This window comes from Phyllobates terribilis, unplaced genomic scaffold, assembly GCF_046119375.1.
Source record: "Phyllobates terribilis strain yellow unplaced genomic scaffold, ASM4611937v1 Scaffold_218__1_contigs__length_3293367, whole genome shotgun sequence".
Lineage (NCBI taxonomy): Eukaryota > Metazoa > Chordata > Amphibia > Anura > Dendrobatidae > Phyllobates > Phyllobates terribilis.
The window spans coordinates 673644-700116 of NW_027362978.1; positions in this window are offsets into that span (position 1 = coordinate 673644).

The following is a 26473-nucleotide window of genomic DNA, read 5'->3' on the forward strand; positions in this document are numbered from 1 at the left end:
GCACTCACAGCTGATCTCCAGGTGAGATACCCCCTCCCCCTGCACTCACAGCTGATCTCCAGGTGAGACACCTCCTCCCCCTGCACTCACAGCTGATCTCCGTGTGAGATACCCCCTCCCCCTGCACTCACAGCTGATCTCCAGGTGAGATACCCCCTCCTCCTGCACTCACAGCTGATCTCCAAGTGAGACACCTCCTCCCCCTGCACTCACAGCTGATCTCCAGGTGAGATACCCCCTCCCCCTGCACTCACAGCTGATCTCCAGGTGAGATACCTCCTCCTCCTGCACTCACAGCTGATCTCCAGGTGAGATACCCCCTCCCCCTGCCTCACAGCTGATCTCCAGGTGAGATACCCCCTCCCCCTGCCTCACAGCTGATCTCCAGGTGAGATACCCCCTCCTCCTGCACTCACAGCTGATCTCCAGGTGAGATACCCCCTCCCCCTGCACTCACAGCTGATCTCCAGGTGAGACACCTCCTCCTCCTGCACTCACAGCTGATCTCCAGGTGAGACACCTCCTCCCCCTGAACTCACAGCTGATCTCCAGGTGAGATACCCCCTCCTCCTGCACTCACAGCTGATCTCCAGGTGAGATACCTCCTCCTCCTGCACTCATAGCTGATCTCCAGGTGAGGTCATCTGCTTCACAGAATTGTAAGTAGGATAGCAGAGAGACTCTTCCTGTGCTTAGTCTGTGAAGCAGATGATCTCACCCAGAGATCAGCTGTGAATACAGGTGGAGGTAGTGAATCACCTGGAGATCAGCTGTGAGTGCAGGGGGAGGGGGTATCTCACCTGGAGATCAGCTGTGAGTGCAGGGGGAGGAGGTGTCTTACCCGGAGATCAGCTGTGAGTGCAGGGGGAGGAGGTGTCTCACCCGGAGATCAGCTGTGAGTGCAGGAGGAGGAGGTGTCTCACCTGGAGATCAGCTGTGAGTGCAGGAGGAGGAGGTGTCTCACCTGGAGATCAGCAGTGAGCGCAGGGGGAGGGGGTATCTCACCTGGAGATCAGCTATGAGTGCAGGGGGAGGGGGTTTCTCACCTGGAGATCAGCTGTGAGTGCAGGGGGAGGAGGTGTCTCACCCGGAGATCAGCTGTGAGGGCAGGGGGAGGAGGTGTCTCACCTGGAGATCAGCTGTGAGTGCAGGGGGAGGAGGTGTCTCACCTGGAGATCAGCTGTGAATACAGGTGGAGGTAGTGAATCACCTGGAGTTCAGCTGTGAGTGCAGGGGGAGGGGGTGTGTCACCTGGAGATCAGCTGTGAGTGCAGGGGGAGAGAGTGAATCACAGACACTCTGTGCTTGCAGCAGGGAGCCTTGTGACAGACAATACATTGTGCAGGCTGCGGTTGGAGAGCTCTTATGACAGGAACTGCAACCAGCTGATCACCCACTACCAGAACCTAATGGAATAACGCCAGGTGGCGCCAGAGAGCATAATTGAAAAAATAAAAGCTTGGTATCTTTTGAATGAAGCATAATTTTGAATCACTTTAAATTACAAAACTATTTATTTCCACCTTTTCTGGTTGGTTACTTGTATTCATTATAGTGGCACAACCCCTTTAAGAAGGATACTACTCTGAGGTACAGGATAAGACCAGAAAGGGTGTTCCCCCACTCGAATCGCCGCTACCAGTGCGGCTTCATCAGGAGTACCTGCATTAAAGAGCGTTCAAAGCTTGTGTGTATATGTATGTATATAATATATATTTATGTAACTCATAAATTAAGATAACTTACATCTGGAGGGGCGGCCGCCTCGGCAAACAGACATGCGCCAAATACTCTGACTTTGTTTCCTCGTAAGTGCTGGCCCGAGTACTGTGGTCCCCAGTAATCTGCCTGGGGGGCCACAGAGAAGCTGATCACGGGCCCGGGGTTCCCCAGCCCTGCTCTAATGGAAATGTACTGCAGAGGAAACAAGCTATTGCAATGACAATGACTCAAAAAGATCTAATCAAATAAAAGTTTAAGATCCAGTAGCAGTTTTAGTATTCAGCACTTATGAGGAGTTTTTAGTACAGAGTAAATTAGCATGAGCTCACTATAAAAGAGTAATACAATACCAGCACCACCAATTAAAAGTGGGTCCATTTAGAGGGGTTGTGTGACCATAAAGAATACAGTTAACCAACCAGAAAAGGTGAAAATATATAGATTTGTAATTTCTAGTGATTAAAAATTATGCTTCATTCAAAAGATACCAAACTTTTATTTTTTGAATGCTGCTCTCTGGCGCCACCTGGCGTTATTCCATTACGTCCTGGTAGTGGATGATCAGCTGGTCGGGTTTGAGCAGTTTTTGTCATAAGAGCTCCCCACCCGCAGCCTGCACAATGTATTCTCTGTCACAAGGTCCCGTGCTGTAAGCACAGTGTGTGTGATTCACCCCTTGAGCTCACTGCTCACCTCCAGGTGATTCACTCCCTCCCCCTACACTCACTGCTGATCTCTGGGTGAGACACCCCCTCCCCCTGCACTCATAACTTGTCTCCGGTTGAGACACTCCCTCCAATTGCGCTCACAGCTGATCTACTGGTGAGACACCGCCTATCCCTGCACTCACAGCTGATCTCCGTGTGAGACACCCCTTCTCCCTGCACTCACAGCTGATCTCCGGGTGAGATACCCCCTCCCCCTGCACTCTCAGCTGATCTCCAGGTGAGATACCCCCTCCCCCTGCACTCACAGCTGATCTCCGGGTGAGATACCCCCTCCACCTGGACTCACAGCTGATCTACAGGTGAGAGACCCGCTGCGCTCACAGCTGATCTCCAAGTGAGACACCTCCTCCCCCTGCACTCACAGCTGATCTCCGGGTGAGATACCCCCTCCCCCTGCACTCACAGCTGATCTCCGGGTGAGATACCCCTCCCCCTGCACTCACATCTGACCTCCGGGTGAGATACCCCGCCCCCTGCACTCACAGCTGATCTCCAGGTGAGATACCCCCTCCCCCTGCACTCACAGCTGATCTCCAGGTGAGATACCCCCTCCCCCTGCCCTCACAGCTGATCTCCAGGTGAGACACCTCCTCCCCCTGCACTCACAGCTGATCTCCGGGTGAGACACCCCCTCCTCCTGCACTCACAGCTGATCTCCGGGTGAGATACCCCCTCCCCCTGCACTCACAGCTGATCTCCAGGTGAGATACCCCCTCCCCCTGCACTCACAGCTGATCTCCAGGTGAGATACCCCCTCCTCCTGCACTCACAGCTGATCTCCAGGTGAGATACCTCCTCCCCCTGCACTCACAGCTGATCTCCGGGTGAGACACCCCTCCACCTGCGTTCACAGCTGATCTACAGGTGAGAGACTCGCTGCGCTCACAGCTGATCTCCAGGTGAGATACCCCCTCCCCCTGCACTCACAGCTGATCTCCAGGTGAGATACCACCTCCTCCTGCACTCACAGCTGATCTCCAGGTGAGATACCCCCTCCCCCTGCACTCACAGCTGATCTCCAGGTGAGATACCCCCTCCCCCTGCACTCACAGCTGATCTCCGTGTGAGATACCCCCTCCCCCTGCACTCACAGCTGATCTCCAGGTGAGATACCCCCTCCTCCTGCACTCACAGCTGATCTCCAAGTGAGACACCTCCTCCCCCTGCACTCACAGCTGATCTCCAGGTGAGATACCCCCTCCCCCTGCACTCACAGCTGATCTCCAGGTGAGATACCTCCTCCTCCTGCACTCACAGCTGATCTCCAGGTGAGATACCCCCTCCCCCTGCCTCACAGCTGATCTCCAGGTGAGATACCCCCTCCCCCTGCCTCACAGCTGATCTCCAGGTGAGATACCCCCTCCTCCTGCACTCACAGCTGATCTCCAGGTGAGATACCCCCTCCCCCTGCACTCACAGCTGATCTCCAGGTGAGACACCTCCTCCTCCTGCACTCACAGCTGATCTCCAGGTGAGACACCTCCTCCCCCTGCACTCACAGCTGATCTCCAGGTGAGATACCCCCTCCTCCTGCACTCACAGCTGATCTCCAGGTGAGATACCTCCTCCTCCTGCACTCATAGCTGATCTCCAGGTGAGGTCATCTGCTTCACAGAATTGTAAGTAGGATAGCAGAGAGACTCTTCCTGTGCTTAGTCTGTGAAGCAGATGATCTCACCCAGAGATCAGCTGTGAATACAGGTGGAGGTAGTGAATCACCTGGAGATCAGCTGTGAGTGCAGGGGGAGGGGGTATCTCACCTGGAGATCAGCTGTGAGTGCAGGGGGAGGAGGTGTCTTACCCGGAGATCAGCTGTGAGTGCAGGGGGAGGAGGTGTCTCATCCGGAGATCAGCTGTGAGTGCAGGAGGAGGAGGTGTCTCACCTGGAGATCAGCTATGAGTGCAGGGGGAGGGGGTTTCTCACCTGGAGATCAGCTGTGAGTGCAGGGGGAGGAGGTGTCTCACCCGGAGATCAGCTGTGAGGGCAGGGGGAGGAGGTGTCTCACCTGGAGATCAGCTGTGAGTGCAGGGGGAGGAGGTGTCTCACCTGGAGATCAGCTGTGAATACAGGTGGAGGTAGTGAATCACCTGGAGTTCAGCTGTGAGTGCAGGGGGAGGGGGTGTCTCACCTGGAGATCAGCTGTGAGGGCAGGGGGAGGGGGTGTCTCACCCGGAGATCAGCTGTGAGGGCAGGAGGAGGGGGTATCTCACCTGGAGATCAGCTGTGAATACAGGTGGAGGTAGTGAATCACCTGGAGTTCAGCTGTGAGTGCAGGGGGAGGAGGTGTCTCACCTGGAGATCAGCTGTGAATACAGGTGGAGGTAGTGAATCACCTGGAGTTCAGCTGTGAGTGCAGGGGGAGGGGGTGTCTCACCTGGAGATCAGCTGTGAGGGCAGGGGGAGGAGGTGTCTCACCTGGAGATCAGCTGTGAATACAGGTGGAGGTAGTGAATCACCTGGAGATCAGCTGTGAGTGCAGGGGGAGGAGGTGTCTCACCTGGAGATCAGCTGTGAATACAGGTGGAGGTAGTGAATCACCTGGAGATCAGCTGTGAGGCAGGGGGAGGGGGTGTCTCACCTGGAGATCAGCTGTGAATACAGGTGGAGGTAGTGAATCACCTGGAGATCAGCTGTGAGGGCAGGGGGAGGAGGTGTCTCACCTGGAGATCAGCTGTGAGGGCAGGGGGAGGAGGTGTCTCACCTGGAGATCATCTGTGAATACAGGTGGAGGTAGTGAATCACCTGGAGATCAGCTGTGAGGGCAGGGGGAGGAGGTGTCTCACCTGGAGATCAGCTGTGAGTGCAGGGGGAGAGAGTGAATCACAGACACTCTGTGCTTGCAGCAGGGAGCCTTGTGACAGACAATACATTGTGCAGGCTGCGGTTGGAGAGCTCTTATGACAGGAACTGCAACCAGCTGATCACCCACTACCAGAACCTAATGGAATAACGCCAGGTGGCGCCAGAGAGCATAATTCAAAAAATAAAAGCTTGGTATCTTTTGAACGAAGCATAATTTTGAATCACTTTAAATTACAAAACTATTTATTTCCACCTTTTCTGGTTGGTTACTTGTATTCATTATAGTGGCACAACCCCTTTAAGAAGGATACTACTCTGAGGTACAGGATAAGACCAGAAAGGGTGTTCCCCCACTCGAATCGCCGCTACCAGTGCGGCTTCATCAGGAGTACATGCATTAAAGAGCGTTCAAAGCTTGTGTGTACATGTATGTATATAATATATATTTATGTAACTCATAAATTAACTTACATCTGGAGGAGCGGCCGCCTCGGCAAACAGACTTGCGCCAAAATACTCTGACATTGTTTCCCCGTAAGTGCTGGCCCGAGTACTGTGGTCCCCAGTAATCTGCCTGGGGGGCCACAGAGAAGCTGATCACGGGCCCGGGGTTCCCCAGCCCTGCTCTAATGGAAATGTACTGCAGAGGAAACAAGCTATTGCAATGACAATGACTCAAAAAGATCTAATCAAATAAAAGTTTAAGATCCAGTAGCAGTTTTAGTATTCAGCACTTATGAGAAGTTTTTAGTACAGAGTAAATTAGCATGAGCTCACTATAAAAGAGTAATACAATACCAGCACCACCAATTAAAAGTGGGTCCATTTAGAGGGGTTGTGCGACCATAAAGAATACAGTAAACCAACCAGAAAAGGTGAAAATATATAGATTTGTAATTTCTAGTGATTAAAAATTATGCTTCATTCAAAAGATACCAAGCTTTTATTTTTTGAATGCTGCTCTCTGGCGCCCCCTGGCGTTATTCCACTACGTCCTGGTAGTAGGTGATCAACTGGTCGGGTTTGAGCAGTTTCTGTCATAAGAGCTCCCCACCCGCAGCCTGCACAATGTATTCTCTGTCACAAGGCCCCCTGCAGTAAGCACAGTGTGTGTGATTCACCCCCTCCCCTTGAGCTCACTGCTCACCTCCAAGTGATTCACTCCCTCCCCCTACACTCACTGCTGATCTCCGGGTGAGACACCCCTCCACCTGCGCTCACAGCTGATCTCTGGGTGAGATACCCCCTCCTCCTGCACTCACAGCTGATCTCTGGGTGAGACACCCCTCCACCTGCGCTCACAGCTGATCTACAGGTGAGAGACTCGCTGCACTCACAGCTGATCTCACTGAGTCACCCCCTCCCCCTGTGCTCACAGCTGATCTCTGGGTGAGATACCCCCTCCCCCTGCACTCACAGCTGTTCTCCCGGTTAGACACGTCCTCCTCCTGCGCTCACCGCTCATATCCGGGTGAGATACCTCCTCCTCCTGCCCTCACAGCTGATCTCCGGGTGAGACACCTCCTCCCCCTGCACTCACAGCTGATCTCAGGGTGAGACACCTCCTCCCCCTGCACTCACAGCTGATCTCCAGGTGAGATACCCCCTCCTCCTGCCCTCACAGCTGATCTCCGGGTGAGATACCCCCTCCCCCTGCACTCACAGCTGATCTCCAGGTGAGATACCCTCTCCTCCTGCCCTCACAGCTGATCTCCAGGTGAGATACCCCCTCCCCCTGCACACACAGCCGATCTCGGGGTGAGACCCCCCCTCCCCCTGCACTCACAGCTGATTTCGGGGTGAGACACCTCCTCCCCCTGCACTCACAGCTGATCTCCAGGTGAGATACCCCCTCCTCCTGCCCTCACAGCTGATCTCCGGGTGAGATACCCCCTCCCCCTGCACTCACAGCTGATCTCCAGGTGAGATACCCCCTCCCCCTGCACTCACAGCTGATCTCCAGGTGAGATACCCCCTCCCCCTGCACTCACAGCTGATCTCCAGGTGAGATACCCCCTCCTCCTGCACTCACAGCTGATCTCCAGGTGAGATACCCCCTCCCCCTGCACACACAGCTGATCTCCAGGTGAGATACCCCCTCCTCCTACACTCACAGCTGATCTCCAGGTGAGATACCCCCTCCCCCTGCTCTCACAGCTGTTCTCGGGTTAAGACACCTCCTCCTCCTGCGCTCACCGCTCATATCCGGGTGAGATACCCCCTCCTCCTGCACTTACAGCTGATCTCTGGGTGAGACACCCCTCCCCCTGCACTCACAGCTGATCTCCAGGTGAGATACCCCCTCCCCCTGCACTCATAGCTGATCTCCAGGTGAGATACCCCTCCCCCTGCACTCACAGCTGATCTCCAGGTGAGATACCCCCTCCCCCTGCACTCATAGCTGAACTCCAGGTGAGATACCCCCTCCTCTTGCCCTCACAGCTGATCTCCAGGTGAGATAGCCCCTCCCCCTGCACTCATAGCTGATCTCCAGGTGAGATACCCCCTCCTCCTGCACTCACAGCTGATCTCCAGGTGAGATACCCCCTCCCCCTGCCCTCACAGCTGATCTCCAGGTGAGATACCCCCTCCCCCTGCACTCACAGCTGATCTCCAGGTGAGATACCCCCCCCCCTGCACTCATAGCAGATCTCCAGGTGAGATACCCCCTCCTCTTGCCCTCACAACTGATCTCCAGGTGAGATACCCCCTCCCCCTGCACTCATAGCTGATCTCCAGGTGAGATACCCCCTTCTCCTGCACTCACAGCTGATCTCCAGGTGAGATACCCCCTCCCTCTGCCCTCACAGCTGATCTCCAGGTGAGATACCCCCTCCCCCTGCACTCACAGCTGATCTCCAGGTGAGATACCCCGTCCCCCTGCACTCATAGCTGATCTCCAGGTGAGATACCCCCTCCTCTTGCCCTCACAGCTGATCTCCAGGTGAGATACCCCCTCCCCCTGCACTCATAGCTGATCTCCAGGTGAGATACCCCCTCCCCCTGCACTCACAGCTGATCTCCAGGTGAGATACCTCCTCCCCCTGCACTCACAGCTGATCTCCAGGTGAGATACCTCCTCTCCCTGCACTCACAGCTGATTTCCAGGTGAGATACCCCCTCTCCCTGCACTGACAGCTGATCTCTGAGTGATCACCCCCTCCCCCTGCACTCACAGCTGATCTCCGGGTGAGACACCCCCTCCCCCTGCGCTCACAGCTGATCTCTGAGTGATTCACCCCCTCCCCCTGCGCTCACAGCTGATTTCCGGGTGAGACTCCCCCTGCGCTCACAGCTGATCTCTGGGTGAGACACCCCCTCCCCCTGCGCTCACAGCTGATCTATGAGTGATTCACCCCCTCCCCCTGCGCTCACAGCTGATTTCCGGGTGAGACTCCCCCTGCGCTCACAGCTGATCTCTGCGTGTTCCACCCCCCCCCCACAACCCCCTGCACTCACAGCTGATCTCCGGGTGAGACACCTCCTCCCCCAGCACTCACAGCTCATATCTGGGTGAGACACCTCCTTACCCCTGTGCTCACAGCTGATCTCCGGGTGAGACACCCCTTTCCCCTGCGCTCACAGCTGATCTCCGGGTTAGACACTCCCTCCCCCTGCGCTCACAGCTGATCTCCGGGTGATTCACCATTCGCTCACAGCTGATCTCTGGGTGAGACTCCCCCTCCCCCTGCGCTCACAGCTGATCTCTGAATGATTCAACCCCTCCCCCTGTGCTCACAGCTGATTTCCAGGTGAGACTCCCCCTGCGCTCACAGCTGATCTCTGCGTGTCTCCCCCCCACACCCCCCTGCACTCACAGCTGATCTCCGGGTGAGACACCTCCTCCCCCTGCACTCACAGCTCATATCTGGGTGAGACACCTCCTTACCCCTGTGCTCACAGCTGATCTCCGGGTGAGACACCCCCTTCCTCTGCCCTCACAGCTGATCTCCGGGTGAGACACCCCCTCCCCCTGCGCTCACAGCTGATCTCAGGGTTAGACACTCCCTCCCCGTGCGCTCACAGCTGATCTCCGGGTGAGACACCCCCTCCACCTGCACTCACAGCTGATCTCCGGGTTAGACACTCCCTCCCCCTGCGCTCACAGCTGATCTCTGGGTGAGACACCCCCTCCTCCTGCACTCACAGCTCATATCTGGGTGAGACACCTCCTTACCCCTGTGCTCACAGCTGATCTCCGGGTGAGGCAACCCCTTCCCCTGCCCTCACAGCTGATCTCCGGGTGAGACAACCCCTCACCCCTGCGCTCACAGCTGATCTCCGGGTGAGACACCCCCTTCCCCTGCACTCACAGCTGATCTCCGGGTTAGACACTCCCTCCCCCTGCGCTCACTGCTGATCTCCGGGTGAGACACCTCCTCCCCCTGCACTCACAGCTCATATCTGGCTGAGACACCTCGTTACCCCTGTGCTCACAGCTGATCTCCGGGTGAGACACCCCCTTCCCCTGTCCTCACAGCTGATCTCCGGGTGAGACACCCCCTCCTCCTGCGCTCACAGCTGATCTCCGGGTTAGACACTCCCTCCCCCTGCACTCTCAGCTGATCTCCGGGTTAGACACCTCCTCCCCCTGCACTCACAACTCATATCTGGGTGAGACACCTCCTTACCCCTGTGCTCACAGCTGATCTCCGGGTGAAACACCCCCTTCCCCTGCCCTCAGAGCTGATCTCCGGGTGAGACACCTCCTTACCCCTGTGCTCACAGCTGATCTCTGGGTGAGACACCTCCTTACCCCTGTGCTCACAACTGATCTCTGGGTGAGACACCCCCTTCCCCTGCCCTCACAGCTGATCTCCAGGTGAGACACCCCCTTCCCCTGTCCTCACAGCTGATCTCCGGGTGAGACACCTCCTTACCCCTGCCCTCACAGCTGATCTCTGGGCGAGACACCCCCTTCCCCTGCCCTCACAGCTGATCTCCAGGTGAGACACCCCCTTCCCCTGTCCTCACAGCTGATCTCCGGGTGAGACACCTCCATACCCCTGCCCTCACAGCTGATCTCTGGGTGAGACACCCCCTTCCCCTGCCCTCACAGCTGATCTCTGGGTGAGACACCCCCTTCCCCTGCCCTCACAGCTGATCTCCGGGTGAGACACCTCCTTACCCCTGTGCTCACAGCTGATCTCCGGGTGAGACACCTCCTTACCCCTGTGTTCACAGCTGATCTCCGGGTGAGACACCCCCTTCCCCTGCCCTCACAGCTGATCTCCGGGTGAGACACCCCCTCCCCCTGCACTCACAGCTGATCTCCAGGTGAGACACCCCCTCCCCCTGCACTCACAGCTGATCTCCGGGTTAGACACCCCCTTCCCCTGCCCTCACAGCTGATCTCCGGGTGAGACATCTCCTTACCCCTGTGCTCACAGCTGATCTCCGGGTGAGACACCTCCTTACCCCTGTGTTCACAGCTGATCTCCGGGTGAGATACCCCCTTCCCCTGCCCTCACAGCTGATCTCCGGGTGAGACACCCCCTCCCCCTGCCCTCACAGCTGATCTCCGGGTTAGACACTCCCTCCCCCTGCGCTCACAGCTGATCTCAGGGTGATTCACCCTCTAACCCTGCACTCCCTGCAGATCTCCAGGGGGCGCCAGAGAGTATTATTCAAATACTAAAAGCTTGATATCTTTTGAATGAAGCATAATTTTGAATCATTATAAATTACAAAATTATTTATTTCCACCTTTTCTGGTTGGTTAACTGTATTCTTTATGGTGACACAACCCCTTTAAGAAGGATACCACTCTGAGGTACAGGATAAGACCAGAAAGGTTGTTCCCCCTCGCGAATCGCCGCTACCAGTGCGTCTTCATCAGCGGAAGTTGCCGTAAAGAGTGTTCAAAGCTTAGATGTATATATATATATATATATTTATATAATTCATTAATTAAGATAACTTACATCTGGAGGGGCGGCCGCCTCGGCAAACAGACATGAGCCAAGATACTCTGCCGTAATTTCCTCGTATAGTGGATGAACATGACATACAGTATGTACCTAAAAGAGCCACCACATTGAGGGACTTATTATCCCCCAGTATGTTTGTGGATAGGGTTAAAAATACTAAAAATCCTGGCTTAGTATCAGTGGGTTCCATAAGTGCAGAGCCAACGTATGCAAATGCTGCAGTTTTGCTAGAAAAGATAACAAATTTAAATGCATCGCCAATGGTAAAGAATTCCCCATAAGGAACTTTATTAATTGCAACACTGAATCTGTGATATTGAATCACATTTGATTCAGTGTGATATTTGCAATGCGTTGGATGCATGATGGGTGCTTTGAAAAAGCGCATTAGGAAACATCTCTCGGATGCTGTTCACCTCCCAGTAGCGGGTTACTCTGCGGTATCTATTTGCATTTAAGCATAATGGGGATTTAGGCTCCTTTTCATTTAAGGGTTTAGAACAGGTGTGTAAACCCACCAGAGGTGGTGGTATGCATAAATTAGTGCTAAAAAGAGAAAGTAAGTGGATTTTCTTGTTATACACTGACACATGGTTTAAATAACAGGTTAGATCTAATTACACAATACTAGTTTGGGACCATAGTGTAATAAACAACTAAAAAGAAGGGAACAGATAAGGGTTTTGTTTGTTTTTTTTCCTTTTTTTGGGTTGTTTTTTTTTTTGTATTTTGTGTTTTTTGTTTTATTATTTCCCAACTACATAGCTTGTTATGTTCCTATCAGTTTCAATTTTACCCTTACTCTCATTTACCCTAACAAAAATTATTTCCTGTTATTTCCTGTATAGGTACAGGTATGGTACATACCCTATAATAGATTGTGATCTGTATCTATTGCTCAACTTGGCTTTTTCCCTGTGCAATTTATAATCACCATTATATACAGAAAAAAATATATATTTTCTTTTTATATTCACATATTTATGTTTTTTTATTCATGTTCTATGTATACTCTGTCTATATGAAGCATCAAGGTAACTAGCAGTGATAATGTTGAGACTTCCTCTCTATGTGAAAGGCTGATACATGCATACGGATGGGGTCACACCCAGTTGGTTGTAACTTCTCCTCCAAACAATTCTATGCCTTATATATTCCTAGTTAGCTCTATCTAGACAGGTTTTGGACCTTGAAGAAGGCACTACCCGTGTCGAACACGTAGTCCGGAGGGGTCTCTGCATCTCTATTGTTCTGTTGTGTGGACTATGGATATGGTTTCATGGAATTTGAGTAAAAGTCGTTTCTTATAATCACCATTGAGGAATAGCTGGAGAAATGTCTTGTAAATCTTCACATATATATATAAAGTTGAAAAAGGTGCAGCACAGGTTAGCTGTATAAATCATGGGTGCAAAGCCTTGCAAACAGAACCAAACCTCAACGCAGTCCACAAAAGTAAAGGCAGCACTCCAGTCTTCAAAATAAGCTGTGATTTCTTGTCACATAGTCATAGTGGCAGTGGCAACGTTTAATTCCCCTTGAGGAACTTTCTCAAGCAGTGCTCAATCCATCTAGTCAGCATTATATAGGTGATACAATTAGACTTATTACAATTCCAATCTTCATAAAAGCATTAAGAGAAATGTTTACATACAGTGATTAAAATGTTAAAGTGCATCTCAGTGCTTCTGCAGATATAAGACAACCCATCACATAGTTCATTTTTGATTTCATAACTTAATATTATTAGATTAGTGTTAATGGGGAAATTTCATATCTATGTAACATATATTTCACCCACCTATGTGATTGATGTCCGTGATGCCACGCTATTCTCAGCGTCCTTCCCATCCCATAGTGCGGGGATTCTTGGGAATGACTACAAAGTCTACTGTACACACGTGGCCATATTGGAGACCATTTCCCCATGGTTGCAGACAGATATTTACTGTGCATGCTCAATGTACTCGAGACTTGCAGCACTAATAACTACTGCGGTAATGTCTATCTCCAGTCTCATAATTAAACTATATCTCAGCGCACATCTCCGTATTGGGTTAGATGTTTGCACATATATATTACTTTCAATAATTACAACTATAGGTACAGATGATATTTATATTACCGAAGTATATGTTTTACAATCCATGCAGATATCTAATAGCAACAGACTTAAAGTGACAGTGCATGGTATGAAATAAACATTTTATCTATTATAAACAAATTGATCAATACATAGAAATGTCTTTTTTGTAAAGTGAATTGTGCAATTCTTCCCTCATCTGTAAGAGCGAAAAAAGTGAGAAAAATATAAATGAAAATGGTTAAAAATACACAGATAAATCCAAAGTTTTACCGGTTTTATGGCAATTAATCAGATTAAATTATGTAATTTCTAATCAGCATTGAGGCCATTAGGTCTCAATGTATTTAGTTCATAAATCCATTTCATTTCTTTATTTTTTAATATTTTAACCCTATCTCCTCTTCTTCATGGCATAGGTACATGATCTATAATACAGAATCTAAGGTCCCTTTCTCCATGTCCCATCTCACTGAAATGTTTGGGGACTGGCAGATCCATCTTTTTCTTCCTAATTGTATGGCGATGATTATTAATCCTGAGTTTAAATTCACTGGTTGTTTCGCCTACATAGATTAAATTCCATGGACATTGTAGTATATAGATAACTAATTCACTCTCACACGTTAAGTAATGCTTAATATCATACTCCTTTCCAGTGCCTGGGTGTATAAAATGTTCTCCCTTTATCATAAGCTTACAATTAACACAGCTCAAGCATGGAAAGCAGCCCATCCGTTTGTGTCCTGTCAATGAGCCCTGTATATTCCTCTTAAAGGTGCCAATATCAGAATGTACCAATTTATCTTAAAGGCTAGCTTTTTTTTATATATGAAAACAATGGCGGGGCCTTAAATTCTTCTATATCTGGCATACACATTCCCAGCATTGGCCAATGTCATTTTATGATGTTTTCTATCTCTGTGGTCTCTTCTCCATATTTACTGGCAAAGGGGATTCTCTTATTTTGTGTTTTGATGTCTTTCTTCACTAGCAGGGATTCACACGATAGACCTTCAGTCCTGTTTTTAGTTTTCTCTAGAACTAATTTTGGGTAACCCCTACTTAGAAATTTCTTTGTTAATTTTTCAAATTCGGGTTGTACTAATTTTTCATCACTAATTATTCTTTTACGCCTCAAAAACTGGCTATATGGCAAAGATTCAACCAATCTCCTCAGATGGTGGCTCTCAAATTTCAGTAAGTTATTTTTATCAGTGGCTTTTGTATATAGGGTCGTTGATAACCCTTTCTCATCCTGTTGGACTAAAACATCCAAAAATTCGATATCCGTTTCGGAATATATCAGTGTAAATTTAATATCTCTGTCTATTTGATTTAAAAAGGTTTCAAAATCCAGTAATTCTTCAATGTTCCCCATCCATAGGAGGAAGACGTCATCAATAAATCTCCACCACCCCCGGGCAAGCCGGAAGTGGTGGGACACAGACAACATCCTCCTCCAATGCCATCATCATCAGGTTGTCATAAGCCAGCTCCATATTGGCGCCCATTGCTGTACCGCGTTCTTGCCTGTAAAAAGTGTCACCAAATAAAAAATAATTGTTTCTCAGAACCAGTTCTAACAAATTCATAGTGAATGTTTTACACTCCTCTGAGTAACTAGTATCTGCTGTTTTCTATAAACCGCTCTTAATCCTTTGTCATGATTTATTGACATGTATAATGATACTATGTCAAAAGAGGCAAGAATCACCCTTCTATCCAATTTAATTTCGCTTAATTTGCATAAAAAATCTGTAATATCTAATATGAATGAGGCTGTACATCGTGAGAGAGGACCCAAAATTTTGTCTAAAAAGACTCCACTATGACTAAAAATTGAGTCGCAACCCAATATTATGGGTCACCTCGGAGGATTCACCAATGTTTTGTGGATTTTAGGAACAACATATATGACTGGCGTGACTGAGTTTTCATGATATAGATACTTATATAAATCCTCATCAATTACACCCCCATTTTTACTCTCATACAAAATCAATTAAATTTTCTTCAGTATATTAAACTTTGGATCACTGTCCAGCTTCTTATATATCTCTTGATCATCCAGTTGTCCCATAATTTCAGATATTTAATTATCCGTGTCCATGACGAGGACAGCACCTCCCTTATCCGCAGGTTTGATGGTGATGTCGTCATCATGGACCAGGGACATAAGGGCCTCATATTCCTCGGTTTTCAAATTAAATTGTTTGAACACTTTCTCATTACTCATCACTTTAACTTTAGAAACATCATTATTGATAGTCAATATGAATGCGTCAATTACCGGGTTATTAATGTTTGGCATAAAATTACTACCTGTTGGTAAGGATAGATCAGGCAAATCTAATTCCGTTACACGAGGTAATGCTCAGAAAACCAACATTTCAACTTTATAGATCTAAAAAATCTAAGCAATGCTATTTCCAATTCAAACCAGTCTGTGTGTGAGGTGGGACTAAACGATAAACCTTTGCTTAATCATTTCATTTCTACATCATTTCAAGTTCTATTTGTTAGGTTTACCATGAGGTTAGATTTCTCTTCCTCGTCGCTATCTGTTTTGTTGTCGTCTTGTTTTTCTGTCTCTTGTCTTTTTTGAGATCTATGATGTTTTCTCCCACCTCTGCGCGTCCCCTTGGGCTGCTTGTCTGAGGGTCCAAAAGTCCACCTAAAAAAGCATGGTCATTAGATGAATTAGAAAAATTGCTTTTTTTCACAGTCCTGTAGCTGTCCTCCCACTTCTGAGCTTTGGAATTAGTGCCGTCTCTCTGCCAATTATATATGAAACCACTTCTATAATCCTCCATATCACGGTTCCATTTCTTTGGTTTTACATCCTCCAAGTCACCACGTATTTTTAACAGCCAATTTTCTACTGTTTCTTTAAACCTTGTGCCATCATCCGTTTTCAATAACTCCATTAATTTATTCTCAGTCTCTGATTGTGTGAGGGACGCAATTTCATATTTATTGGATATGGATATAAACTTTTCACAGAAGTTAGGGTTATTCATGAACAGATTTGTCTAATACTGGACTGTAACCCTCTAGGGATTCTCTTGGCTTTATAGTATTCTTTTAAAGTTGTGAAATGTAGTTGCAGTGTTAATAAGCGTTTCAAATCAGTAGAAGATGGTATACATAAAATGCCAGCATCTGCATCAATTGCTCCCAAAATCCTCTCTTTATCATCAGTGAATCGTGCAATTCCTCCCTCATCACGAGGTTAGATCAGCTGTGAGTGCAGGAGGAGGGGGTATCTCACCCTGAGATCAGCTTTGAGTGCAGGAGAAGGGGGTGTCTCACCCTGAGATCAGCTGTGAGTGCAGGAGGAGGTGTCTCACCCGAAGATCAGCTGTGAGTGCAGGAGGAGGTGTCTCACCCGGAGATCAGCTGTGAGTGCAGGAGGAGGTGTCTCACCCCGAGATCAGCTGTGAGTGCAGGAGGAGTGTGTGTCTCACCCGGGGATCAGCTGTAAGGCAGGGGGAGGAGGTGTCTCACCCAGAGATCAGCTGTGAGTGCAGGGGGAGGAGGTGTCTCACCCAGAGATCAGCTGTGAGTGCAGGAGGAGGAGGTGTTTTACCCAGAGATCAGCTTTGAGTGCAGGGGGAGGGAGTGTCTCACCCGGAGATCAGCTGTGAGTGCAGGAGGAGGGGGTGTCTCACCCAGAGATCAGCTGTGAGTGCAGGAGGAGGAGGTGTTTTACCCAGAGATCAGCTTTGAGTGCAGGGGGAGGGAGTGTCTCACCCGGAGATCAGCTTTGAGTGCAGGAGGAGGGGGTATCACACCTGGAGATCAGCTGTGAGGCAGGGGGAGGAGGTTCCAACCTGAGATCAGCTGTGAGTGCAGGGGGAGGAGGTTCCAACCTGAGATCAGCTGTGATTGCGGGGGGGGGTATCTCACCTGGAGATCAGCTGTGAGTGCAGGGGGAGGGGGTGTCTCACCCGGGGATCAGCTGTAAGGCAGGGGGAGGAGGTGTCTCACCCAGAGATCAGCTGTGAGTGCAGGGGGAGTGTGTGTCTCACCCGGAGATCAGCTGTAAGGCAGGGGGAGGAGGTGTCTCACCCCGAGATCAGCTGTGAGTGCAGGAGGAGTGTGTGTCTCACCCGGAGATCAGCTGTAAGGCAGGGGGAGGAGGTGTCTCACCCAGAGATCAGCTGTGAGTGCAGGGGGAGGAGGTATCTCACCCAGAGATCAGCTTTGAGTGCAGGGGGAGGGGGTGTTTTACCCAGAGATCAGCTTTGAGTGCAGGGGGAGGGAGTGTCTCACCCGGAGATCAGCTGTGAGTGCAGGGGGAGGGGGTGTTTTACCCAGAGATCACCTTTGAGTGCAGGGGGAGGGAGTGTCTCACCCGGAGATCAGCTGTGAGTGCAGGGGGAGGGGGTGTTTTACCCAGAGATCAGCTTTGAGTGCAGGGGGAGGGAGTGTCTCACCCGGAGATCAGCTGTGAGTGCAGGGGGAGGGGGTGTTTTACCCAGAGATCAGCTTTGAGTGCAGGGGGAGGGAGTGTCTCACCCGGAGATCAGCTGTGAGTGCAGGGGGAGGGGGTGTTTTACCCAGAGATCAGCTTTGAGTGCAGGGGGAGGGAGTGTCTCACCTGGAGATCAGCTGTAAGGCAGGAGGAGGAGGTATCTCACCCAGAGATCAGCTGTGAGTGCAGGGGGAGGGGGTGTTTTACCCAGAGATCAGCTTTGAGTGCAGGGGGAGGGAGTGTCTCACCTGGAGATCAGCTGTGAGTGCAGGGGGAGGGGGTGTCTCACCCAGAGATCAGCTGTGAGTGCAGGGGGAGGGAGTGTCTCACCCGGAGATCAGCTGTGAGTGCAGGGGGAGGGGGTGTCTCACCCAGAGATCAGCTGTGAGTGCAGGAGGAGGGGGTATCTCACCTGGAGATCAGCTGTGAGTGCAGGGGGAGGGGGTATCTCACCTGGAGATCAGCTGTGAGTGCAGGAGGAGGGTGTGTCTCACCTGGAGATCAGCTGTGAGTGCAGGGGGAGGGGGTATCTCACCCAGAGATCAGCTGTGAGTGCAGGAGGAGGGGGTATCTCACCTGGAGATCAGCTGTGAGTGCAGGGGGAGGGGGTGTTTTACCCAGAGATCAGCTTTGAGTGCAGGGGGAGGAAGTGTCTCACCCAGAGATCAGCTGTGAGTGCAGGGGGAGGGAGTGTCTCACCCGGAGATCAGCTGTGAGTGCAGGGGGAGGGGGAGTCTCACCCAGAGATCAGCTGTGAGTGCAGGAGGAGGGGTATCTCACCTGGAGATCAGCTTTGAGTGCAGGAGGAGGTGTCTCACCCCGAGATCAGCTGTGAGTGCAGGAGGAGGGGGTATCTCACCCGGAGATCAGCTGTGAGTGCAGGGGGAGGGGTAGTCTCACCCGGAGATCAGCTGTGAGTGCAGGGGGAGGGGGAGTCTCACCCGGAGATCAGCTGTGAGTGCAGGGGGAGGGGGAGTCTCACCCGGAGATCAGGGGTAGCTGCATTAAAGAGCGTTCAAAGCTTGTGTGTATATACATATTTATGTAATTCATTAATTATGATACCTTACATCTGGAGGGGCGGCCACCTCCGCAAACAGACATGTGCCAAATACTCTGACATTGTTTCCTCGTAAGTGCTGGCCCGAGTACTGTGGTCCCCAGTAATCTGCCTGGGGGGCCACAGAGAAGCTGATCATGGGCCAGAGGTTCCCCAGCCCTGCTCTAATGGAAATGTACTGCAGAGGAAACAAGCTATTGCAATGACAATGACTCAAAATAAAAGTGAAAGAACCAGTAGCTAATCAATAGAAGACTGTATGTAGACTGCATGGGAATTCTTCATTCAGGAAGGAACAGCATCATTCCTTTTTGGAATACTTAAAATTATTTATATAATATAACTAAAGTGTCGGTTGCAGGTACAGTGCAAACCAAAGCCATTCAAGGTTTTCTTCATGAGTGAATCAGTGGACATCCGTTTAGGAATGAGTCATTGAGTTATGCATGGGGAAATTCAGTGTCAGTTTTTCAGTATATAAATATATATATAGTCATCTTCCACTTACAGTAGGGCAGCCTGAAAACATGTTTTGACAATTGTTGACACCTTCTTTGTCACATGTTTTGTCAGTTTCGCTGACATCCGGAGAACAGCTGTGAGCGCAGGGGGAGGGGGTGACTCAGTTTTCTTAGGACACTGGCTCCAGCATCAAACCCTTTCCGAGACATGACCTCAGGTGTCGGTCACCTTACCAAGCATCACAAGTACTTTGATTAGTTATCATCTGTCTTTCTATCTTCCGTCACATGTCCTTTATGTAAATTAAGATCTTATTATGAACTCATATAAATGTATCTACAGCACCTGCAGGTTTACGCACTATGATGTCAGGCACATTGTGTAATCATAGGAGACAGAATCCGTGCATACTGTTGAATAAGTTTCTGTAATGCTCCGTACTCTTGTATTGATCCAGATAGTTCCTGTCTTTGTAACAACTCGATTATTGATGTTTATCTCCACTATTAGACGTACGGATATGGGTTGTCTGGTAACTTATGAATTAACTTTGTTAAGCTTTTTCTCTCCTGCTTGGAGCCGGGCAGGTTACATCATAGCGAGTTACTGCTGTTTTTCAATAACCGTTCTTAACAGACTGTTCACTGTTTTGATTTTTGTAATTATATGTTTAATAAAGTTAATTTTGTTGATATTTATATTATGCGTCCTTATCCTTCTTTGCGTCCTTATCTGTTCCTCGGGGGTTTATTGAGTTGTTCAAATACCTGCTTTATATGATAAATATTTAAAAGTAACTGATCTTCCCATGCTTGATTAACCATTACGTATAGGCCCTATTGGCTTGGTTTACTGTTATTGTTTCATCCTGTATTTGCCCTGTCTTTTAGGATAATCAACCATTACATATAGGCCGTATTGACTTTGTTTTACTGTTATTGTTTCATCCTATATTTGCCCTGTCTTTGTGGATAATCAACCATTAGGCTGTGTACCCACGATGCATTTTTTAAGCGTTTCCGCAGCGGCAAAAATGCTGCAGAAACGCTTAAAAAATGCATGGTAGAAGGCCTGCCATGTTCCCCAATGATAATCCGCATGTGCTGTGCACATGCAGCGGAAATTTCTGCTGCGGATTATCATTGCGGAAAAAAACGCAGCATGTCCATTAATTTTGCGAAAACGCTGCGTTTTCGCCGCCATTTACTTGAATTGGAACGCATGGATTACGCATCACTGCATCTCTAGATGCGGATTCCATGCTTTTCAATGTGCGGATGGTACCTGGGTGTGGAGAAGAGGAGGCTCTCCTCGGGACCCGGGTGCCATAGTACCTGTTAAAAAAAGAATAAAATAAAAAATAAATATTATATTTACCTTCCGATGTCCCCCGGACTCCTTCTCAGTGCTTGCTGGCAGATCATGGTGAATTGTAGGATCTGCTATGACGTCATAGTCATGTGACAGCAGGTCCTCCAGTGCAGTGCACCGCGAGTTGCCGGCAGCCAGGACGGAGCAAAGCAAGACTGCGGGGGCCATCGGAAGGTAAGTATAGATTTATTTTTTTACATTCTTTGGGGGTCACAGTATATAAATCCATGCAGTTTGCACGGATTTATATAGTGTGACCAAGTTGACAAGCACTTTGCAAGTGATGCTAAAATCGATTGGAAAGTGCTTGTCAACCCACATGTGGAAATGCATGTGAAGAACGCTTCACTTCCGCATGTCTTTGGCAGGAAAAACGCATGTACAATCCACATGTACAATCTGCTTGCGTTTTTTCTGCCAGGGAGATGCAGAAATGCTCAGGAAAAAATCCTGAGCATTTCTGCATCATGGGCACATAGCCTTACATATAGGCCTTATTGGCTGCATTTTACGGTTATTGTCTTATTCATCTGGACTGATTTCTTTACCCATATGTATAGACTTTCCAGTGCACTTTTTTCTGTCATTACTGTTTGAATGTATTTAATTTAAAATGTTATTTGTTATTTATTTATCTGTTATATTTTTTCTATCTTTGATCATGGGAATTTCTGATATATTGAGAATTCATAAGAAATAGTAGAAAAAATCTGGCACTCTGAACTGAGTATGGTGAAGAAACATGAGACTTTATTACAGTGGTCCTAAGGCCACAGCCCCACTATCAGTATTTGGTCAGTATACGGTCAGTATTTTTTCTCAGGAGTGGGAGCCAAAACCAGGAGTGGGTGATAAATGCAGAATTGGTGACGTGTTTCTATTATACCTTTTCTCTGATTGTTCCTCACCTGGTTTTGGCTCCCACTCATGAGAAAAAATACTGACCGAATACTGACCAAATACTAATAGTGGAGCCGTGGCCTAATACAACCCCTGGCAAAAAATATGGAATCACCGGGCTCGGAGGATGCTCATTCAGTTGTTTAATGTTGTTGAAAAAAAGCAGATCACAGACATGGCGCAAAACTAAAGTCATTTCAAATGGCAACTTTATGGCTTTAAGAAACACTAAAAGAAATCAGGATTAAAAATGTGCTACTCAGTAAGGGTAATTTTTTTCAGACCAAGCAGAGGGAAAAAATTATGGAATCATTCTCACGCCATCAGGGCGTGTTAAAATAATGGTTCAGTAGCAACATTGCCTTTAAGACATATATTTACTCTGAGTTTTTGCTTTTATACAGCTCATCTTGTTTTTCTCAAAATCACAAGATTGACCTATGTACAGACTTGGGAATTGGCTGACGGAGTCTGCAATTATCATACTTGTCCTGTATCTGTCCACAGCAACAATATCCCCATATATCAATTACAGGAAACTCCCTAAATCTCCCTTAACCTGGATTATACCCAAGTTTAGCGATAAGCAGAACACTATTTGTGTGAAAGGATGTTAACTGTATCATACATCATGAATATCCTCCAGACGCATTGACAAGTAATTGTTCTTTAATTTCTGTGTGCCAAAGATAGCATATTACTTACATAATCCTTCGTATTTTACAAAGTCCTACCCTCTTTTACTAAGGGTATATAATCTGATGACATCTAATAATAAACAGGACTATTCTCTTGAGAAAGTCTGTAGTGAGTGTCTTATTTGAAAGCGCCGATACAAGAGATCTCTTTATAGATCTATTTTCTGCCTGAGAGAAGCCAGATCCCCACTCGTCTTCAACAGCTGGAGGCCCCAGCGAGATCTATTTTCCCTTTAATTTCATCTGAGACTAAACAACAGGTTTACCTCTATCCCGAACAGAAACAAACCCCGGTAAGTGAGTGGCTTTTACACTCTAAGGCTATGTGCCCACCATGCGGAAATGCTGCATATTTTTTACTCTTCTCCCTGGCGGGAAAAACGCATGTGGATTTTACATGCGTTTTTCCCGCCAGGTAGAAGCGTTTGTCAAGCGTTTTTGCATGCATTTCTGCATGCCGGTTATCAAGCGCTTTTCCAAGCGATTTTAGCATCACTTGGAAAAGTGCTTGACAACTTGGTCATACTATATAAATCCATGCAACCGGCATAGATTTATATAGTGTGACCAAGAAATAGTTAAAAAAAAAGAATAAGAATGGTGAAAAATAAAAAATAAAGATTATACTTACCTTCCGATGGCCCGCGGTCTCCTTAGCCGCTCCGTCCGGTCTCCCCGTGTCTCACGGTGGTATGAGGACCTGACATGACGTCATTGAGTCATGTGATAGGTCACGCGACCGCCGATGTCAGCAGTCGCGTGACCTGTCACATGACTCAATGACGTCATGTCAGGTCCTCACACCACCGCGAGCCGCCCAACAGATCGCACGCATCGCTGAGGAGGCCGGGGACATCGGAAGGTAAGTATAATCTTTATTTTTTGTTTTAAATTCTTTTTTTTACAGGTACTTATGGTACCCAGGTCTGGATGAGAGTCTCCTGTTTTCCAGGCCTGGGTACCATCCGCACATTGAACCGTGTGATATCCGCTTGTGCACATGTAGTGATGCGGATGTCACGCGGTCCAATGCAAGTCAATGGCGGCGATTACGCTGCGTGTCCGCAAAATTAATGGACATGCTGCGGATTTTTGAGCGCAGCACAAACGCTGCGGAAAAATCCGCAGCATGGGCATTGACATTGCGGCTTGTCATGGGGGACAGATTACCAAGCGTTTTTTAAGCGTTTTCGTTGTGGAAACGCTTGAAAAATGCATAGTGGGCATGCAGCCTAAGTGAATTTTCTCTCCGGGAGAGGTGGGGTCGACCTAGGTCAGTCTCCGGGGATCTTGAATGGAAAATCCTCAGGTAAAATAAGTTATTTCTTCTTTTATCTCTTTATTATATCAATTTCTAATAATTTCTGATATAAATATAGTGTTACTAATATAAATATCATATTGCATTTTTGAATTCATTAACCACTCCGATATTTCATATATACCACCTCATTTATTTTTTTATTTCTAATTATTGCTGTCTCCACCTTAACTAACGGTCATATTATGTATAACTGTGTTAAGTACATGCTACATAGTGATGAGGTACGGGATATAAATCGATGACGTGTGTTGAATGCGTGTGTAGTACTCTGGTTAGCAAATACAACAATGGAGCTGTCACTCATCTTAGGTAGCTGCAAGATTAGTGTAGAATCTGAAGGGTGGGGGCTACGCGAGGAAGATAATATTCGCATATACTAACGTAAGGAACGTATTAACAGTCATTGTTTTGTAGAACCTTATACCATTTATGAATATTGTGATATTGATTTAGCTGGAGTAACAAATAGAATCCAGGATTCACAGGATATAAAATTATTTTGCCCAGTGGCGCTAGAAATTTCAATAGGAATTGGGGTGTGAGAAGTGCTATGGTGGAAAATGAGGATGTTCTAATGATTGAAGTGGTGATTGAGAGGGAGGAATAATTGGTAGGCTGGAATACGTCATATATGATTTGTGAAAAGTGTTTGTGCTCGGTTACTGAGAAAGCGAAAGCCTCATCGTAAGGATACTGCTTGGTTTCTGGAAAGAATACATTTGTACCCTGTAAATGCACAGAGGTATAGAAGAAATAACATTACATACCGAGTTTTTCCTTGCCATATTGTACCGCATCCACACACTATAGGTAAAGAGTGGCAGTACATTATAGAGAACAGATGGTATATGCCTGTGTGGCAGGATACTATTACTCATGATAATTATCTTGCCAATATTGGCACAGACTCCAGAATAGACGTGGGATACTTTTCAAGTGGGGACTCTGAACCAGATGTATGAAGAATATATAGCGATTGCTTTTTGAACAGTTTTGTTTGTAGTACTCTACATTCATTTGTTTAGACGAGTTTTTCTCAGCATCAGAGCAGAACAAAGAGTTTCAATTCAGCTAATTTCCCTTGAATCAGGGATAACTGGTTCACGTAACAGACCAGTAGATCTAGCTGATTGTGTAAAGGCCCCGTCACACTTAGCGACGCTACAGCGATCCCGACAACGATACGACCTGTCAGGGATCGTTGCTGCGTCGCTATGTGATCGCTGGTGAGCTGTCAAACAGGCAGGCTCACCAACGATCAGGGGAGCAGCGACATCGTGGAAAGAATCTTTCCACGATGTCCTGCTCCTGGCTCACCGTAGCAGAGTGGTAACCATGATAAACTGCGGGTTACTAAGTGTGCGTGTGCCCCTAGTAACCCGCTATTTATCATGGTTACCAGCCTGCTCGCTGGTCACACACAGCGATGTGTGCTGACCAGCGGGAGGGCAAAGACCAAAAAATGGTCCAGGACATTTTGCAGCGATCAGCGACCTCACAGCAGGGGCCTGATCGCTGCAAAGTGTCACACATAGCGACATTGCTGGTGAGGTCGCTGTTGCGTCACCAAAACCTTGACTCAGCAGCGATCTCACTAGCGATCTCGCTATGTGAGACGGGGGCTTAACAGAATACTGAAGATAGGGGTCGCGACCTTTGACAGGTTCTGTTATGAGTGCTCGAATCTCCAGATCAAGGAATAAGGATCCGAGGTATACTATGTGTGATCTGGTATGAATGGAGCATGGTAGGGCAGCTATAAGGGATGCAGCAAAGATATTGAAAAGGGCTGGTATGCCAGCCAAAGGATGTCTGGATGCTGAGAGGTGGAAGCGGTTCAGTCAGGAACATTCAGGATGGATTGAAAAGCATGAGCATGGAGCGCAGGTTGCTGATTGGCTGAGGACGAGTGAGAAACATCATCCCCTTTTTGATTTCCAATGATGACGATGAAACTTATCAGGTAGTGATCAGAAGCAGATCTCATACGAGACAACCCGTAACACCTACACAGGAGCAAAGTCCAGTTCAGGCAGCTGCACCCTCTGCTCCATCGGAGGCTAGGTCAGAGTCAAGCGTAAGTGTTGAGAAGGAAAAGTCACCGTCCGAGGTTTCTATATCCAGCACTATACCATATATGATTGAGTCAGCTGATCAAATCCCTCTGACTCCCTCTCCACCACCCGGGGTGTATCCGACTATACCCTCACTGCTCCCACAATATGCACCTCATTTTCCTTACGCACAACAACCTACCATGATGCCACCGTACCAGGGTTATCAGCATCCCTGTCAGTATGCACCACTCCCAATATCAGTCCTGGTACACCTGAGAATCCTCCAGCCTATGCTATAGGAAATCATTATCCGGGGATCTCATCTGGATCCACCGACAGCTTCTCAACCCCAATAAAGACAAGACATAATTCCCCTGAGAACAGAACCTATCAACTTTCTCCCATACATACCCTCGCGCCCAGTGCAAGTACTGACCCACCACTCCACCTGCACATAACACCATCCCCATCCATCCCTTCACACAAGGTGGAAATTTTGAAATTAAGGAAAGGTGAAGAGGGGAGTTGGGAGGTCAGGAACGAAGAGGAAGACAGGGAGAATCAGGATACTAGCTCAGTGGCAAAAGAAGAGGGAAGTGAAGTGGAGGATGCAGGCACACACATGCAGCCCACAGCCCTCCCCCGTACACACCAGTGAAAGGGAAGTATATCATTGCGCTCTAAAACATTGATCTGTCCAGGATGTCAGGATAGTAACAGTAACGCAATATTTCGGTGTGAAAAATGCAATCATAAGAGAAAACCGAAGATGGCTGCATTCCCAGTCATTACACAAACAACCAGGGCTACACAGGGAGATGCAGGACTGCCGGTAAAAACGGATACCACCACTTG